General features: G+C 48.7%; 1 protein-coding gene across 1 annotated transcript in view; it reads right to left on the bottom strand.

Annotated features, from left to right (window-relative positions):
• LOC134352648 (RAC-beta serine/threonine-protein kinase) overlaps nt 1-20,170 on the bottom strand; it is a 151,672-nt gene extending 131,502 nt beyond the window's left edge. The window contains exon 1 of the mRNA XM_063059982.1: nt 20,035-20,170. The gene's annotated coding sequence lies outside the window, so the exon portion shown is untranslated. The remainder of the gene's footprint in view (nt 1-20,034) is intronic.
• Between the last annotated feature and the right edge of the window lie 650 nt (nt 20,171-20,820).

The following is a 20,820-nucleotide window of genomic DNA, read 5'->3' as shown; positions in this document are numbered from 1 at the left end:
TCTAACATTACACGGGAACAGACTGATTTACACTTGTGCCAGTGGCTACTTTACAAATAATAGTTCAAATGTGTTACAAGAAATCACCTGTAACTAGAATGACAGCACAGAATTAAATGTGCCCCGAGATTTGTACAAGCATCAATACAAATTCTGCAAACCCTGATTGACACTAACAAAATGCTGGAATAACTCAGCAGGTCGGGCAGCGTCTATGCAGAGGAATAAACTGCTGACAGTTCAAGTCGAGAATGCCAACAGTTTATTCCTCTCGATAGATGCTGCCTCCTCCACGAGGATCACAACATTATGATGGGGCTTGCGTGCCTCAGCGACCCGGAGTGTGATGTTGGCTGGAGTCCAGGCTCCATGCCTCAATGACCCCGAGAACGATGTGGTCGTACCCCAATGACCCCGAGAACGATGTGGTCATACCCCAATGACCCCGAGAACGATGTGGTCATACCCCAATGACCCCAAGAACGATGTGGTCATACCCCAATGACCCGGAGAACGATGTGGTCATACCCCAATGACCCCGAGAACGATGTGGTCATACCCCAATGACCCCAAGAACGATGTGGTCATACCCCAATGACCCCGAGAACGATGTGGTCATACCCCAATGACCCGGAGAGTTATATTGGCTGGATTCAGGGCTTTATGCTTTGGTTCATGCTAAACAGGTCAAAGGGTAGAGTGCAGACCAAGTTTTCCACTGGTACTCCAGGTTCCGGGGTTCAACCCCGACTGGCAAAACAAAATTGTTACGGAAACAGCAATGAAGCAATCTCGCCCGGTTACTTGTAAAAACGCCATCCCCTTCTCTCAATTCCTGTCTCCGCCACATCTGCTGTCAGGATGAGGTTTCCCACTCTAGAACGAAGGAGATGTCATCATTTTTCAAAGAAAGGGGCTTCCCTTCATCCACCATCAACGCTGCCCTCAACCTCATCTCTTCCATTTCACACACCTCTGCTCTCACCCCGTCCTCCCGCCACCCTACCAGGGATAGGGTTCCTCTTGTTCTCACCAGCCTCCGTGTCCAGCACATAATTCTCTGAAACATCTGCCACCTCTAACAGGATCCCACCAGCAAGCACATCTTTCCCTCCGCCCTCCACTGTCCGCTTTCTGCAGTGATCGCTCCCCGCTGATATAGAACCAATTGCTACACCTGCCCCTACACCTCCTCCTTCACCACCATTCAGAGCCCTTAACAGTCCTTCCAGGTGAGGCTAAGCTTCACCTGTGAGTTTGCTGGGATCACACACTGTGTTTGGTGTTCCTGATGTGGCCTCCTGTATATCGGAGACCTGACGTAGATTGGGAAACCCCCTTCGCTGAGCATCTACGCTCCATCCACCAGTAAAAGCGGGATCTCCCAGTGGCCACCCATTGTAATTCCAGTTCCCATTCCGATAGGTCCATCCAAAGCCTCCTCCACTGTTGTGATGAGGCCACACTCGGGTTGGAGGAACAACGCCTTATATTTCATTTGGGTAGACTCCAACCTGACAGCATGAGCATCGATTTCTCAAACCTCCGGCAATGCCCCCCAACCCCACCATACTCCATCTCCATTTCCCATCCCCGTGTCCCTCTCTCATGTTATCTCCTTGCCCGCCCATCACCTCCCTCTGTTATTCCTCCCACACCCATTCTTCCACGGCCTTCTGTCTCTTTCACCAATCAACTCTTTCATCCCTCCCCCTCCAAGTTTCACCTATCGCCAGGCATTTCGCTCTCCCCTCCCCCCTTTCAAATCTACTCCTCAGCCTTTTTCCACCAATCCAGTGGAAGAGTTTCAGCCCGAAACGTCAACTGTACTTTCTTCCATCGATGCTGCCTGGCCTGTTGAGTTCCTCCAGCATTTTGTGTGTGTTGCTCAGATTTCTAGCATCTGCAGATTTTCTCTTGTTAATGAAGAATCCTTCTACATCTGAGTGCGAGAGGGTTCCTGAGTCTCTACCTGGGACTTGCGTGACCCACAGTGAAAACTCAAAGGAAGCCAGCAACAAGATGAAGGAAGCCCTGAACACTGCCAGCGAGGCAAGACCCTCATTGCTGCCCTAAATGCCGGCGGTGTGAAAGTATAGATGCTGCCTTCCTTCAGCATTTTGTATGTGTTGCCTCATACAAGCATATTTGGATGACTTGAATCCTGCATGCTTACAGCTAGTGCTAAATGACAGAGCCAACGGTACACCGATGAACAAGGCAGCCATTGTACGCAGTAGCATCAGACAACCAATTAGCTGAACAACCACTGGCCTTTCTGATTAAGTGCTGACTAGAGCTATGCAGAGAATGAAATCCAACCAAATCCCAGAAAAATGAAAAACTATTGTAACGTGTCGATCTCTGTAGCAGACTTCCCTCAGTGCATCCATGCTAGACTGAAAAGACCACTTGATTCAAGAAGCAAACCAGCACCAGGAGGACCACCTCTACCTTCCATTTATTGGATGGAAACTGAGTTATCAGGAAACATTTCTGTAGAGTGGGAGAAATTCAGAAGTCCCCCTGCAAGTTTCTCCAACCTTAGGACAGCGGTTAGCACTGCACAGTTGCAGCTCAGGGAATTCAGGGTTTAAACTTGACCTCCTCTGTACATTCTCCCCATGGAATGGGTGGGTCTCCTCCGGGAGCTCTGGTTTCCTCCCACAGTCCAAACACGCACTGGGTAGGTTGACTGGTCACTGTAAGTTGTCCTCTGGTCAGGTTAGGATTAAATAGGGGTTGTTGAGGGGGGTGGTGTACCTCGAAATAAATGCAACCTCAATCCAAGCAGATTGTTCATTTCGGTTTTGCCGATTGAGAAAGATAACACGCAACGACAAAACAGCATAAAGGAGGGAGACTTAGTGAGAGGTTGTTGTGGCACTACTCTGCCAGATTTTCAAGTCCAAGGAGCTGATTACTGATTTCAGGAGGAGGAAACCAGAAGTCCACGAGCCAGTCCTCGCCGGGGGAATAAGAGGTCGCAAGAACAAGCAACTTTAAATTCCTCAGTATTGTCATTTCAGATGGTCTATCCTGGGCCCAATACACACGTGCAAATACGATGAAAGCGTGACACCGCTTCTACTAAATCTGTATGACTTTGTCACAAACATCTAAAATTTCGACAAACTTCTATAGATGGGTAGTGGAGAGTATATTGACTGGCTGCATCACGGCCTGGTCTGGAAACACCAATGCCCTTGAATGGAAAAAAAAAGTAGTGGATACAACCCTGTCCATCACGGGTAAAGCATTCCCCACCAATAAGCACATCTACACGGAGCGCTGCCACATGATCAAGAACCCCCACCACCCAGGTCACGCTCTCATCTCACTGCTGCCGTCAGGAAGGTGGCTGAGGAACCTCACCAGAGTTATTACCTCTCAATCATCAAGCTCCTGAACCAGTGGGAGATAACCTCACTTGCCCCATCCCTGAACTGTTCCCACAAGCTATGGACTCACTTTCCAGGACTCTTCACCTCATGTTCTCAACATATATTGCTTATTTATTATTTCTTCTTTCTTTCTGAATTTGCACAGCTTGCTGTCTTTGTTTGCCAGTCCCGGTGCGTGCAGTCTTTCACTGATTCTTTTGTGTTTCTTGTACATAATGTGAATGCCCACAAGAAAATGAATCTCAGGGTTGTACATGGTGACACATGCACTTTGACCTTGGAAACTGGGAGAGAGAACTTGTTGGTCAAGAGTTTTACCGGATGCAGAACGGTGAAGTTTATTTATTTGAACTTGTGGTCATCTCCTGGTCTTGAGAGTCATTAACTGAATACTAGTACGAGCTTCCTGGAATAATCAGTCTATTCCTCTCCTGAACCCCGTATCCCAATCACAAGTGTTTGACATCTGTATGCTACCCCTAAAGGTTTGGGTCTAGCTTCCATGTTTTAATATTTTAGACACCTGCAGTCAAAATGGGTCTCCCTCCTTAAGCGAACACAAAATAACTAAAATGGACGCCAAACTATCTTGTTGTCACATGATCTACTCCCAACCTCTCCTGGATTGCAAACATTGAGATCCATTTCCTAAATTTTAAACAAAACTGATTGCAAACATTGCTGCCTACATCACCATGCGATCAAGCTACTTTAAGGCAGGGGTAGTTATTTTAACTATTTTGACAAACGGTGCCCTGTAGATTCCGGAGGGATTTTGTACGTCTCCACGGCAGTGTAGCCGCTCGCGCGACACTACTCCAGCTCGGGGCGCCCCAGAGTTCAGAGTTCAATTCTGGCACCGCTTGCAAGGAACTGGAGGAGAACCCTGTGGGTTTCCCACAGGACCAAAGACGTACCGGTTATGGGGGCGTTCCAACATCTTTTTTTCCACGCCATGGACTCCAACCATCAACTGAGGGGTCAATGGAATCTCAGGGTTAGTTGGTTAATTGGTGATTGCAAATTGCCCTGTGGTGAGGCCAGTGTTAAATAGGTGGGTTGTTGGACTGGAAGGCCCTGTTCCATGTTGTATCTCCAAATAAATAAATCCTCACCACTAAATAATGCATAAGCAATCATTTTAGCGAATATGGTATACGGCACACCTCAGGGATATGTGCCTCTGTAGTATCCAAGACATCTTCAAGGAGTGGTAGCTCGAAACAGCGGCGTCCATCATTAAGGACCCCCATCACCCAGGACATGCCTTGTTCTCATTGCTACCATCAGGAAGGAGGTACAGAAGCCCAAAGGCACACACTCAAGAATTCAGGAACAGCTTCTTCCCCTGAGATCCAATTTCTGAATGGACATTGAACCCATGACCACTACCTTACTACTTTTATTTCTAATTTCTGTGCACTACTTGTATAACTATCATATACATTTACAGTTAACAGTTTTTATTTGAAGATTCAAAGAATGTATAAACTATACAACCTTGAAATTTGTTTGCTTACAGGCAGCCACAGAAGAAACATGGAAGATTCCAAGTTTAAAAAAAAGACCAACCCCCAATGCGTAATGAAAGGGAAAAAAAACAAATCATGCAAACAACAACAACAACAGCATTGCAAACCACATCAACAATTTGCAAACAGCAATTCCAAATCTTGCCAGATTATCTACTTCACCTTCTTCAGCTACTCCAGTTTCCTCCCACAATCCAAAGATGTACCAGTTAGTAAGTTAGTTGAAAATGTCCCGTGATTAGGCTGGGGTTAAATCAGAGGTTGCGGCCAGTGCCTGAGTGGGCCAGTGAAGGAGTGGAGCTTTGACTCGAGAGATTCTGGCAGATAGTCTGTGCAATCAAGTCAATCAAGATTTGAATAGATCAGCAGAAAGCCATTGATTAGACAATCAAGATTGGAATAGCTCAGACTCAGCAGAAAGCAGCTGATTGGGCAGTCGAGGTCAGGTGACCAAACATTTTGGAAAGCTCAAACAGATAAATAGAGGAATAGCTCAAGCGAAGCAGCCTGTGGAAAGTGGCCAGTGAGTGAGGGGGCCAGTGAAGGAGTGGAGCTTTGAGGCTTTGACTCCAGAGGCTTCGACGAGAAGAGGCGGAGGACAAGCTAGCTCGCAGTTAGTTTTCACAATGTCTCCTGAGACGGTGATGTGCCTCTCATGTGAGATGTGGCAGTCTTGGGGGAACTCCCCTCTCCAGCAGAGTCACATCTGCCAGAAGTGCATACCACTGGGCGATATGGAAGACTGTGTAAGGAATCTGGAGCAGCAGCTGGATGACCTTCAACTCATAAGGGAGAATGAGGCAGTCATAGATGAGAGCTACAGGGAGGTAGTCACACCTAGGTTGTCGGAAGCAGGTCGTTGGGTCACAGTCAGAGGGGGGAAAGCGAAGGTGAGCAGACAGGTAGTGCAGAGCACCCCTGTAGCCATTCCCCTGAATAATAAGTTTACCGTCCTGGATACTGTTGGTGGGGACAACCAACCAGGTGTGAGCCATGGTGGCAGGGCCTCTGGCACTGAGTCTGACCCTGTGGTGCAGAAGGGTGGGACGGAGAAGAGGAGAGCTGTCATCTTTAGAGACTCTATAGTCAGGGGAGCAGACAGGAGATTTTGTGGACGTGAGAAGGACACCCGCATGGTTTGTTGCCTCCTGGGTGCCAGGGTCCGGGATGTCTCTGACCGGGTGCATGACATCCTGGTACGAGAGGGAAAGCAACCAGAAGTCGTGATACATGTTGGGACCAACGACATAGGCAGGAAGAGGGATGAGGTCCTGAAGTGAGAGTTTCGGGAACTAGGCAGAAGGCTGAAGAACAGGTTCTCAAGGGTGGCGTTCTCAGGATTGCTGCCAGTGATGGTAAGAATTGGAGGAGATGGCAGTTGAATGTGTGGCTGAGGAGTTGGTGCAGGGAGCAGTGTTTTAGATTTTTAGATCATTGGGATCTCTTCTGGGGGAAGGTGGGACCTGTACAGATTGGATGGGTTGCACCTGAACTCGAGGGGGAGCAATATCCTTGCAGGTAGGTTTGCTAGCATGGTTCGGGAGGGTTTAAACTAATTTGCCAGGGGGATGGGACCCAGAGCGATAGAGCAGTGAAAGAAGTGCATGGAGTAAAGCCAGATCTAACATATAGAGAAGCTTTGAGGAAAGAGAAGCAGAATAAACGGTGTAAAGGCAGTAAGGTAGAAGGGCTGAAATGTGTGTACCTCAATGCAAGAAGCATCAGGAGCAAAGGTGATGAACTGAGAGCTTGGATACATACATGGAATTATGATGTAGTGGCCATTACAGAGACTTGGCTGGCACCAGGGCAGGAATGGATTCTCAATATTCCTGGATTTCAGTTCTTTAACAGGGATAGAGGGCAGAAAAAGGGGAGGAGGGGTGGCATTACTGGTCAGGGATACTATTACAGCTACAGAAAGGGTGGGTAATGTAGCAGGATCCTCTTTTGAGTCAATATGGGTGGAAGTCAGGAACAGGAAGGGAGCAGTTACTCTATTGGGGGTATTCTATAGGCCCCCTGGTAGCAGCAGAGATACAGACGAGCAGATTGGGAGGCAGATTTTGGAAAGGTGCAAAAATAACAGGGTTGTTATCATGGGTGACTTTAACTTCCCTAATATTGATTGGTACCTGATTAGTTCCAAGGGTTTAGATGGGGCAGAGTTTGTTAAGTGTGTCCAGGACAGATTCCTGTCACAGTATGTGGACAGGCCGACCAGGGGGAATGCCATACTAGATCTAGTACTAGGTAATGAACCTGGTCAGGTCACAGATCTCTCAGTGGGTGAGCATCTTGGGGACAGTGACCACCGCTCCCTGGCCTTTATCATTATCATGGAAAAGGATAGAATCAGAGAGGACAGGAAAATTTTTAATTGGGGAAAGGCAAATTATGAGGCTATAAGGCTAGAACTTGCAGGTGTGAATTGGGATGATGTTTTTGCAGGGAAATGTACTATGGACATGTGGTCGATGTTTAGAGATCTCTTGCGGGATGCAAGGGATAAATTTGTCCCGGTGAGGAAGATAAAGGATGGTAGGGTGAAGGAACCATGGGTGACAAGTGAGGTGGAAAATCTAGTCAGGAGGAAGAAGGCAGCATACATGAGGTTTAGGAAGCAAGGATCAGATGGGTCTATTGAGGAATATAGGGAAGCAAGAAAGGAGCTTAAGAAGGGGCTGAGAAGAGCAAGAAGGGGGCATGAGAAGGCCTTGGCGAGTAGGGTAAAGGAAAACCCCAAGGCATTCTTCAATTATATGAAGAAAAAAAGGATGACAGGAGTGAAGGTAGGACCGATTAGAGATAAGGTGGGAAGATGTGCCTGGAGGCTGTGGAAGTGAGCGAGGTCCTCAATGAATACTTCTCTTCGGTATTCACCAATGAGAGGGAACTTGATGATGGTGAGGACAATATGAGTGAGGTTGATGTTCTGGAGCATGTTGATATTAAGGGAGAGGAGATGTTGGAGTTGTTTAAATACATTAGGACAGATAAGTCCCCGGGGCCTGATGGAGTATTCTCCAGGCTGCTCCACGAGGGGAGAGAAGAGATTGCTGAGCCTCTGGCTAGGATCTTTATGTCCTCGTTGTCCACGGGAATGGTACCAGAGGATTGGAGGGAGGCGAATGTTGTCCCCTTGTTCAAAAAAGGTAGTAGGGATAGTCCGGGTAATTATAGACCAGTGAGCCTTACGTCTGTGGTGGGAAAGCTGTTGGAAAAGATTCTTAGAGATAGGATCTATAGGCAGTTAGAGAATCATGGTCTGATCAGGGACAGTCAGCATGGCTTTGTGAAGGACAGATCGTGTCTAACAAGCCTGATAGAGTTCTTGAGGATGTGACCAGGCATATAGATGAGGGTAGTGCAGTGGATGTGATCTATATGGATTTGACCAGGTTCCACACGGTAGGCTTATTCAGAAAGTTAGAAGGCATGGGATCCAGGGAAGTTTGGCTAGGGTGGATTCAGAATTGGCTTGCCTGCAGAAGGCAGAGGGTGGTGGTGGAGGGAGTACATTCAGATTGGAGGATTGTGACTAGTGGTGTCCCACAAGGATCTGTTCTGGGACCTCTACTTTTCGTGATTTTTATTAACGACCTGGATGTGGGGGTAGAAGGGTGGGTTGGCAAGTTTGCAGACGACACAAAGGTTGGCAGTGTTGTAGATAGTGTAGAGGATTGTCAAAGATTGCAGAGAGACATTGATAGGATGCAGAAGTGGGCTGAGAAGTGGCAGGTGGAGTTCAACCCAGAGAAGTGTGAGGTGGTACACTTTGGAAGGACAAACTCCAAGGCAGAGTACAAAGTTAATGACAGAATATTTGGTAGTGTGGAGGAGCAGAGGGATCTCAGGGTACATGTCCACAGATCCCTGAAAGTTGCCTCACAGGTGGATAGGGTAGTTAAGAAAGCTTATGGGGTGTTAGCTTTCATAAGTCGAGGGATAGAGTTTAAGAGTCGCGATGTAATGATGCAGCTCTATAAAACTCTGGTTAGGCCACACTTGGAGTACTGTGTCCAGTTCTGGTCGCCTCACTATAGGAAGGATGTGGAAGCATTGGAAAGGGTGCAGAGGAGATTTACCAGGATGCTGCCTGGTTTAGAGAGTATGCATTATGATCAGAGATTAAGGGATCTAGGGCTTTACTCTTTGGAGAGAAGGAGGATGAGAGGAGACATGATAGAGGTGTACAAGATAATAAGAGGAATAGATAGTGGATAGCCAGCGCCTCTTCCCCAGGGCACGACTGCTCAATACAAGAGGACATGGCTTTAAGGTAAGGGGTGGGAAGTTCAAGGGGGATATTAGAGGAAGGTTTTTTTACTCAGAGAGTGGTTGGTGCGTGGAATGCACTGCCTGAGTCAGTGGTGGAGGCAGATACACTAGTGAAATTTAAGAGACTACTAGACAGGTATATGGAGGAATTTAAGGTGGGGGCTTATATGGGAGGCAGGGTTTGAGGCTCCGCACAACATTGTGGGCCGAAGGGCCTGTACTGTGCTGTACTATTCTATGTTCTATGTTATCATGTATTGCATTGTACTGCTGCTGCTAAGACCACAAATTTCACTATAACTTAGTCCTGACGAAGGGTCTCGGCCTGAAACGTCGACTGCGCCTCTTCCTATAGGTGCTGCTTGGCCTGCTGCGTTCACCAGCAACTTTGATGTGTGTTGCAGTGATATTAAACCCGATTTTGATTCTGAATAGCACAGGTAACTCAAGGCCAGTAAGAACACACAGCTCACGTCTTTGAACTCCTGCATCTGCACCAGCTGCTCATACGACCATCCACCATCTGCTCCCACGGCTTCACGTGACGCTGATCGGGGGGTGGGGGGGGGGGATAAGCAGGTGATACTCTTTGCCCAAAGGGGAAAGAGCACCTTTGGTAGATAGGCACCTCCATGCCATCACCTGTGTGCCATAGGCCACCCAGCAACCCCTGATCTAACTCCAGCCTAATCACGGGACATTTTCAACTAACTTACTAACTGGTACGTCTTTGGACTGTGGGAGAAAACTGGAGGAGCTGAAGAAAATCCACCCACATTCCACGAGGAGGATGTACAGACTATCTACGAATGACGCCGGAAATGAACTCCGACACCCCGGGTGTCTTTCAGATGCACGTCGTAAGCCCGGTAATTCAGATTTATTTCGCTCCCAACACCTATTAAATGCTCCCAGTGGCGTGCGCCTCAAACAGACTGACAACCACGTCCAGCTCCTGGCCTTCGCAAGAGGCTCAGCCACCAAGCCCCGCGGAACCATTTCCACAGGGCAAAGGCAGATTACCGGCGCCTTAAAACCCATCGCTTTGGACAAACGGGGACCGTCAGCCGTGGCTGGCAGCTCATCTAGGTGAAGGAAAACTCTGATCTCAAACTTCTGCTGCCTTGTGACTACACCCACTCACGGGGAAGGCTTCGGGAGTAAACCCCAAGGAAAAATCCGGAACTGGAGTCCCCACGTTGAGTTCGACACTGACTGGCAACTCATGTGACATAGCTGGTGCCAAAGTCTATCAGTTTTTGCCGTTCCTTTGGAATCAGATGAGTGGGGAGGGGGAGCTTGCTACATGGGCAACAGCTTGCTCTCCATATTGTACTGCCCTGGCTTGGGTACCTGTCGAAAGCTGGGCTGCAACAGCCACGGTCGACCCCGACTAACGGAGGCCTCAACTATCAAAATGTAAATTTATTTTTGGAAACAACGTGGAACAGACCCTTCCAGCCCAACAAACTGCACCACCCAGCAAGCCACCTCTGTAACCCTAGCCTAATCACACGACAATTTGCAAAGACTGATCAACTTACTAACTGGTAAGTCTTTGGAATCTGAGAGGAAACCAGAGCACTCGGAGGAAACCCCCGTGGTCAAGGGAAGCTGGACAAACTAGCCAGAAGTGAACTCCGGACACCAACGTGCCCCCCGGCTGTCAAGAGTGTCATTCGAACCCCTACATTACCCCGGTGACCAACACACAAGGACACCCACCAGTGTCACGATGCATTCCTGTGCCAGGATAGCATGCACACAATGCTCGGCAGAACTCAGAACACAAATGACAGCGGAACTAACTACATTCCCCCCCCCCCCCCCACATGAACCACCTTCCAACTCCCGGGCAGAAAAGGGTGAGCAATTTCAAGTTCCTGGGTGTCACCATCTGAGGATCTGTCCTGGGCCCAACATATCGATGCAGCTACAAAGACACGACAGTGGTTAGGTCTCAATCGGAGTCTGAGGAGATTTGGTACGTCACCGAAGACACGCACAAACTTCTGGATGTAGCGTGGAGAGCATTCCAACAGGCTGCATCACCGTCTGGTATGGGGGGCAACTGCACAGGATCAAAATAAGCTGCAGAGTTGTAAACTCAGTCAGCTCCATCGGAGCACCAGCCTCCGTAGCATCCAGGACATCTTCAAGGAGCGATGCCTCAAAAGGGCAGCGTCCATCATTGAGTACCCCAATCACCCAGGGCGTGCCCTCTTCTCATCGCTGCCATCAGGGAGGAGGCACAGAAGCCTGAAGACACAACAATTCAGGAACAACATCTTCCCACCTGATTTCTGAATGGACATTGAACCCACGAATTCTACCTCACTATTTTTTTAAATTTCTATTTTTGCACTATTTAAGTATTACATACTTACCGTAATTCATTTTGTCTTCTATTGTGTACAGCATTGTACTGCTGCCGCAAAGACAAATTTCACGACATATGCCAGTGACGTTAAACCTGATTCGAATTCGAAATAATAGAGTACAAAAGCCGTTTTTTGTACATCTTCACAAAGGGACAGATCAGTCAACCAAGGACGTACCGCTATCTGCATGAAATCCAGCGGCCTGCAGAAAGTTGAGGTCACTCCCTCATTGAGGGGTTTTATTTTTGTATCATGTGCTTCTGAAGGGGTCAGGTAGGAATAGCTGGTCACCTACCCTCCATTTTTCCCAGTCCTGATGAAGGGTTTCGACTGGAAACATCAACTGCCCATTTCCCCCCATAAACGCTGCCTGATCTGCAGAGTTCTTCCAGCAATTTGTGTGTTGTGGAATCTGTGAAATTCATTACCATAGATGGCTGTGGAGACCAAGTCATTGGGTATACTTACTCGATTAGTCAGGGTACAGCAAGGAGGCAGGAGAATGGGGTGGAGAGGGAAAATAAATTCGCTGTGATAGCATGGCAGATCACTCAACTGACCAAATGGCCTATTTCTGCTCCTGTGTCACAAAGTGACCAAGGCACTAGCCCAAGCCAGTTGCTCCTTTCCCATTAGCCTCACAGAGCTGCAGCTAAATAAGCAACACCCTGAACTACCAGGTGGCAAGTGCGATTTCCATTGCAGACACACGTTACAAGAAAAATCTAGGCCAACACTCTAGATCTGCACGGAAGGACAGCTGCATTTTTGCAGGGGCTATCTTTCAGACAAGTCTTGCAATCAAGGCAGAAGTATCTTCTCTGAGGTGTTATAGTGCTGGGGATATCAAACATTTGTAAAACCAGACTGGTACACCACCGTTTGTGGGACCTGGCGGAACAAACTCAATGGGCCAAATGGCCTAATTCTGCCCTATGGTCTTACTTGACTGCTTGACTTCCTATATAACATCAAACACAAACTCAATGGACATATAAACTTCAGGAGATTCTGAAGCTGAAAAAGGCACAATTTACGGGAGATGCTGGCCACAGATGAGAAATGCAGTGAGAACACAGCAAACAATCAAGGTGTTTTTTTTTCTTCTGCAGCCATTTCCAAGCAAGAGAGAAACCAACATTTCAGATCCCTCAGTCAGATTGGTCCACCGAGGATCAAAGGTCAGTTTAAGGCAGGGACTCCCAACCTGTTCCACGGACGCCTGGTCCAATGGTATTGGTCCACGGCATAAATAAAGTTAGGAACCCTGATCGAAGGGGCAATCTCCCACAACCAGAACTTATTACAATCCACTACATCTTTGAGAACTTATTGCCAATTCCATCTTCTGTTAGGTTTAGTACAAGCCCCAAATTGTCCATATAAATTGGGCAAAAACAACCCTCCAATCTCAATCAGCCATTGCCCAGAAGAAGCCTTGGAGGTGGAAGAGATGCTCCCCTCCTGGAAAGTTGCACATTCTCTTGTTTGCATCTGGCTGCACAATAAAGTAGAACAGCCACTCAAGGCAGGGTGACAGCAGATCTGAAATCTCCAGACAACTACACAACATGAAATCACCTTTCTAATTCTTCATATCTACAGACTCTACAGTCAGCTACATAGCCAGCCGGTGGAGTAGTGGCACCAGCACCAGACTTCGAGGTGAATGGTCCTGAGTTCAAATCCAACCGGCCCCTTGTTGGGTTGAGTGTCAACCTAGCAGCTCAGTCTCAAAAAAAAGACAAATGCCAAGGAGACGACAAAAAATTATGCCCGATGCACTAGAATGCACAAAATGGAACAACAGTCAACTAAAAGAGAAAAAGATTTCAGAATAATGGAAAACTCGTGCAAACGTTCCTCTTCAGTGAAAGGTTGACAGGAATTCTGCCCTCACAGTGCCCTCAAACTTTACTTTCCTTCGGTCTATTGTGTTCTGAGACAGGATCTTTAACCTTCTTCTGACCATTGGTCCCAGATCTTCTGCCAAGATAAGGCTACCCTCAGCATGGAGGAGCAACACCTTGTAACCTGCCCGGGTAGCCTCCAACCTGATGGCATAAATATCGATTTCTCCCATCTGTAAACAAAAATAATTTGCACTCTCTCCTCTCACCCACTCTGGCCTCTAACCTCACCGGTCATCACTTCCCTCTGGGTTCTCTCTCCTCCCCCCACCTTTCACATTCTCCAATGGTCCACTCTCCCCCATCAGATTCATTCTTCTCCAACCCTTGACCTTTCCCACCCACCTGGCTTTACCTATCACCTAGCTATCCTCCTTCCCTTCCGTCTTCCTCCCCAGTCCTGTTTATTCATTTCCATAGATCCTTCCCGCCTCTCAAAGTCCAACCCCATGTCCCCTTTGTGAGAGGCGGATATGGGCAAGAGGGGCCAACAGGGCCCTGGTGAAGCTCTACAGGCCAATCCTCTGTACAGTGGATGTAACGGACTGCAGGAGTGTAGATGAATTCCAACCGGACCGTCGACTACAGAGGACGACGGGGACCAGAGGTCGTCGACTGCCTGAGCTCCACTGGGAGCCAAGGGCCCATATAGGTATGATGCTGTCTGACCTGCCAAGTTCCTCAAGCATTTTGTGCACGCTGCTTTGGACTTAAAGCATCTGCAGACTGTCCCACTTTCAGGTCTTGAAAATACAAGTAGTACGATCTAAGTATGTGTGTCAACTCGCGAGGTCAGACAGGTCTTCAACCCAAAACACGAGCTCTTGAAGAAATGCAAATATATTCACGGGGGAGGGACGCACAAATTCCACAGAGGCAGCCACCTAGGTCTAGACAAAAATCTGGGCCACCGGATAAACAGCAACACCATTCTCTCTCCAGTGACGCCCGGCGTGCTGAGTGTTTTCAGTACTTTCTATTTTCCTTTGCTGCTTACAACCCTGGTGTTCTGCTGTTGGCCCTTTGGCAGTAAGAGACCAGCATGTGGGTTTAGAAAGGCATTCATCCTTGGGTCAGCCATCTCCTCCCACCAAATAAGCATTTCAGAAGATCCAGGAGTTCCCATTGAACCACTGAACACCCCCCTACCATTAACAAGGGGTCCTTGGCCCCGGGAAGGGGATCCCTGGTCTGAAGTACATGGAATGAAGTGCCCGGAAGAGTGGAACTGTCTCACTTATTCATCAGTCCACTCTCCCAGCCCGAGAATAGGACGCTTTTAGACAGGTGAACAGGACTACGCTGATCCTTTCCACATCGGTCCAAGTGTACCTGAAGCCAGTGCTCTTGATTGGCAGTGATGCAAATAATCCAAATCGAGCACTCAGCATAGAAACAGGCCCTTCAGCCCATGCCAGACTATTTAAACTGCCTACTCCCATCAAGCTGCACAAGGACCATATCCCTCCCATCTACGTACCTATCCAAGCTTCTCTGGGGGTTGGGGGCTTGGTGCTATTGTCGCTGTTCTTTTGTTTTTGCAAGGGAGGGTTTGGGGGATTTGGGAATTGTGAATTCGATTCTTTTTTCCTTTTCACGTGTGGCAGCTTTGATGCCTTTTCTTTCAACAACTTCCATGGTTTTGCTGCATTCATGGCTATCTGGAGAAGACGATTACCAGAGTTGTATTGTACATATATACTTTGACAATAAAATGTACCTTTGAATGAACCCTGCAACCACCACGTGCGCTGGCAGCTCGTTCCACACTCTCATGACCTCCAAGTGAAGAAGTTTCCCCTCGTGCTCCCCTTAATCTTTTCACCTTTCACCCTTAACCCATGACCTCCAGTTCTCATCTCACCCAACCTCAGTGGAAAAGGCTGCTGGCATTTATCCTATCTATACTCAATTTTGTATACCTCTATCAAATCTCCCCAGAGAACAGAAGTCCTAACCTATTCAACCCTTCCCTATAACTCAGGTCTTCAGCTCCAGGCAACATCTTTGTAAATTTTCCCTGCACTCTTTCCAATCTTATTAATACACATTTCCTATAAGCAGGTGACCAAAACTGCACACAATACTCCAAATTAGGCCTCACCAATGCCTTACACAACTTCAACATAACATCTCATCTCCTGTACTCAGTATTTTGATTTACAAAGGCCAATGTGTCAAAACCTCATCTACCTGTAACGCCACTTTCAATGGATTATGGACCTGTATTCCCAAATCTTTTTTTTCTACCTCACTCCTCAGTGCCCTGCCATTCACTGTGCAAGACCTACCCCGGTTGGTCCCAGCAAAGTGCAACAACTCGCATTAAATTCCATCTGCCATTGAACCTGAATGCAAACTCGATCGTCTTCCTCGCTGTCTACCATACCCCTAATTCTGGTGTCATCTGCAAATTTGCTGATCCAGTTAACTACACTGTCAACCAGATCTTTGACAGAGATGACAAAACATTGATCACAGCACCAGTCCCTGCGGCACATCAAGTCCCAGGCCTCCAGTCAGGGGGGGTTAATTTTGTCCTTCGAAACTGCAACACCACACTTTGGTCTGCATTAAATTCCATCTGCAAAAGTCCTATAGCAGCAGTCACTGAGAGCTGTGGGAACTCCCACAATCATGAGAACCATACCACCATTCCTCAATGGCCGGAATCAATGGAGGCCCTCCGTTGGTCAAGGTCGGCCACGGGCGTTGCGTCCTAGCAAGCCAGGGCAGTACGATACGGAGAGCAAGGTGCCATCAACGCAGCGGACTCCCCCCCCCCCCCACCACGCAGCTGACAAATCCAAAAGGAACAGCAGAGACCAATATGGTTTGGCTCCACGAGATGCCAGTCAGTGTTTAACTCGATGTAGGACTGCCTCAGGGACTCCAGCTCCGGATTTTTCCCTTGGGGGGTGCTCCCGAGGCTTTCCCCACGGCAGCGGAGGTTTGAGGTCAGAGTTTTCCTTCTCCGAGCATGAGCTGCCAAACACGGCTGACGAGCCCCATCTGCCTGAAACGACTGGTTTTAAGGCACCAGTGACTCGACTTTGCCCCTTCTCCTGTCAGTAGAAACGGATCCACTGGGCTTGGTAGCTGAGCCACACGTGAAGGCCAGGAGCTGGACTTGGTTGTCAGAGGCTACTCGAGGTGCACACCACTGGGAGCATTAAATAGGTAGTGGGAGCTTACCCCCACTACCACCCCCCCTCCCAGCTATAACAACGTTTAGAAACTACCGAAAATTAAAATAGTGTATACCAAGGGAAAAAACTCGACACAACACAGGATGCAGTTAACACTCAGTAGATCAGACAGCATCCGTGGAGAGAGAAAAACAAAGTCAGTGTTTCAGGCTGATTACCTCTCAGTAATATGGCCAGACCTGACACAATAGTCTCAACTGATGCTGCCTGACCTGCCGAGTATTTCCAGCATTTGCTGTGTTAATCCTATAAATAACTTCTCCATTAAACATCGAAGCAACGTCTGTGACAACACCTGCAAGAATCATCACACCTTCCGCTCGCAGACATCACTGCCTCCTGTAGACCCTGTAACTTGGAAATATTAGCAGGCACTTGCGGCAGGAATATCTTTCATGGACTGAACAGGCTAGGCATTTGGCCTGAGACCAGGCAGACTGTGCCAACTCGTACAGATTTTTACACCACAGTACAGTGAACTCCAGCTAATTGGGACACATCGTGATCAGTACATCTCGGCCCAATTATCCAGCTGTCCCAGTTAGCCAAAATGTCATGGAAATAGTTGAAAAGGTTTAAAAATACAAAATGAGTAGCAAATTACATATTTAAATGAAATACAGAACAAATTAGACTACATACAGTATTTCAGTACTATAAAACTGTAAGATTAATTCCCATTAGTTATCGATGGAGGAATATACCCAGTAGACGCAATTAACAAAATCAGCGCAGACACCGAGTGTAGATAGTAGACTGCCTTCATACAATGCATCCTCCAAATCTTCATTTTCATTGTAACATTCAAAATGATTGCCCACATCTTCAAATTCTTCGTAGATCCTAACTTGCTGAAGTAGGGAAATCGTTTCATTTTAACTCCCAGCCGTTTCTGGCAATTACAAGCCCGACTGCTTGAAACTGCATTGAGCAAAACATTTCTCACCAAATATCAATGACAAAAAATCACAGCTTGTTGAATACAGGCACACGCAACTGACGCTATTTAAACACTGTTCGCTCTAAGCGCGGTGTGGTGTATCAAGGCCACACAAGCGCACACAACTGGCGCTAGTTAGAAACTGCTCGTCAAGTCTCCTATCCCAATTAAGCAGCATAGTGTCCCGAATAAACAGAGGGGACCCCAGCTATTTTCTTGCTTAGTCTAATTATATTGGGATATAGCCCAGAACAGGCCATTCCAGCCCTGAGCCATGCCGCCAGCAACCCCCAACCTAACCCTAGCCAAATCACAGGACAATTTACAATTAACCTACCAACCGGCATGTCTGTGGACTGTGGGAGGAAACCAGAGCACCCGGAGGAAATCCACATGGTCATGGGAAGAACATACAAACTCCTTACAGGCAGCAGCGGGAATTGAACCCAGGTCGCTGGTACTGCTAACCATTACACTACCATGCCAACACAAGAGTTGTCCCAAATGAGAGGCTACCCTGTTTAACCGGTACAATTGAAAACTTACAATGACCCACAGCTCTTTTTATCAGTGACTCCCTCCTCACCCAACATGTAAATTGCACGCGCAAAACCAGTGATTTTGTACCCGTGGAAAAATCTGTAATAAGAATTTGATAGCAAAGTTGTGCAAAAGAGGGACAAGGTGGGGGAGGTAAACGAATCATCACAACATAATATTACACCCCATCACATTGAAAACAAGGGCACAACCCTCACCACAGCAAGATGAATACACAGACGTCCTTCTCACAATCCCCCCAACCCAAAAATGCACAACATCCCAAATGCACCACTCACCACAGAGCCGTCCCCAGAAGTGAAGCAGCAAACACTGAAACTTCCCCTCCCCAACCCACACAAAAAAAATTCAAGGGCATAGCCATCACTCAGGGTCTCCATTAAAAACTTCACAACTTTCCACAAGGGTCTTCAGGGCACTTACCAGTAAAACAGGGACACAACCTCCTTACACACACACACAATCGACCTGCATCATGGTGCCCACATAAAAACGGGATTTACAGCCACCCCAAACCTACACGTTCACACGATCCTGGGATCCCAATGTAAAAATAAGCCCACCCCACCTCTACCCTGAGACAATTCAAACCCCCCCCCCACAAAAAGTAAATAATCAATCAGGAACACAGCCCACTTCCTGGGACTGTCACTTAAAACGTTTGTGGTCACAGCACATCACTTGCTAACTGAGGGCTCCCCCACAGAACAAAAAAAACTCACAAATCAGGCCACACAACCCCTTTCCTGGGGCCTCCTATTAAAATAGGGAGTGTCACAATTAAATTCAACACCCCCACATACAAAAAAAAAGTCACAACTCCTCCCCCTAACAAGGGCTCCCTCATACAAACACCTTTCCCCATCCCACACCAGGACTTGCCCCAAAACCAGGGCTCCCTCATTCAAACCCCTTCTCCGCCCACCCCAGAACTCCCTCACACAAACCCCTTCCACCTTCCCAACCGGGCCTCCCGCACCGATGGCTCTCCTCCCACCCAGGACTCGTCCCGCACTTACCGGGTCTCCTTCCTCCTCCCACACCAGGAGTCTCCCCGTAACCAGGGCTCGCTCATTCAAACTCTCCCCGCCCCCCCGCCGACTCCCTCGTACAAACCCCTTCAGCTCTTCCACCCTGGGGACTCTTCCCCCGCTAACTGGGGCTTCCTCATACAAACCCCTTCCCACCTCAGGACTCTTCCTCTAACCAGGGCTCCCTCAGACAGATAGTTTACCCTCCCAACCGGGACTCTCACTACCCACCCTCCCGAAACCGGGACTCTCACACAGGGATGGTTTACCATCTCACCCCGGGGCTCTCTCACGCTGATGGTTCCCCTCCCACCTCGGGGCTGTCCCCCTAACGGTTCCCCTTCCATCTCAGGACTTTCCCCCTAACCAGGGCTCCCTCACACGAACGGTTCCCCCGCACCGACCAGGGATCCCTCACGCCCCGGGGCTCCCTCCCACTGACGGTTCCCCTCCCTCCCGTCGTGCCGAAACCCCCTCCGCACCATCCCTTCCCCCACCCCGGGGACCGCTCCTCCACCTCGGGTCCCCTCTCTCACCGGGACTCCCCACACCGACCCCACCCCGGGAAGCAACATCACAGACAGCCGCCGCCCCCTTCCGCCCGCCCCGCTGACCCAGGGTCGGCCCCGTCCCCCGAGCAGCCGCCTGCCGCACTGGGCCCACGGGGGGGCGCTTTGACTCGATCCCGTCCCCTCTTCCCCCCACACCCCCTCCCCCCCACCACCATTCTTTCTCCTTTCCCGGCCGGCTTGCTTCAGCCCACCCGCCCGCTACCGTGGCCCTACCTCCGACTGGGCTGTCGGCAGACTCGCCGCCCGGAGCCCGCTCCAACCTCAGGCTCTTCCAGCACCGAGCGGGTAGGCCCGGCTCCCGGACATGACTCCGTGATTGCCGGAAATGATCGGGCCAAGCCAGCCGCAAAGCGTGGCGGGCAAACACCGCCAACCAATCACCGCCCGGCCCTGCGCGACGGCACGAACCGTTTTCCGCCACCGACCAATCAACGGTGCGGACATTGAGCCCAGTCGCCGTTGGCCGAGCGGAGGCCAATCAGAAGCGTGGAGACAACAGCCAATAGGGACTGCGAAGCGCCAGCGAATCAGGAGTGGGGACATCTGAGGTCTTCAGAGGGACTAAACAAGGTAACGAGCTGGTAACCTGGTAAATATTTCATGGCCAGCGATACACTCCCGCTAACCAGCAACGGGCACTTAGTCAGTAACTATCTGTTGATCAGCTAAACGTCCCATAGCCAGCCAAAAAAAGCATGTAACTATCACATAACTCGTAAACATCATTAACCAGCTAGTCATCAGTTTAACCTAGTAGTCATCTCATAACCAAGTAACTACCCCATGACCAGTCCAAAACACATAAGCCGCTAATTATTCCATAAATTTGTACTAACTTGGTGCTCATATCATTAACCAAGTAACTATCGCACTACCAGTTAAGAAGTCATCACTCTGACACGGTGGTGTCAAGAAAACAACCTCTCCCTCAATGTCGCAAAAACAAAGGAGCTGGTTGTGGACTACAGGAGGAATGGAGATTGGCATCAATGGATCTGG

The sequence above is a fragment of the Mobula hypostoma genome, chromosome 10, assembly GCF_963921235.1.
Source record: "Mobula hypostoma chromosome 10, sMobHyp1.1, whole genome shotgun sequence".
Classification (NCBI taxonomy): domain Eukaryota; kingdom Metazoa; phylum Chordata; class Chondrichthyes; order Myliobatiformes; family Myliobatidae; genus Mobula; species Mobula hypostoma.
Note: the sequence above shows the minus strand (reverse complement) of the source record. Positions and strands in the feature narration are given on the sequence as shown.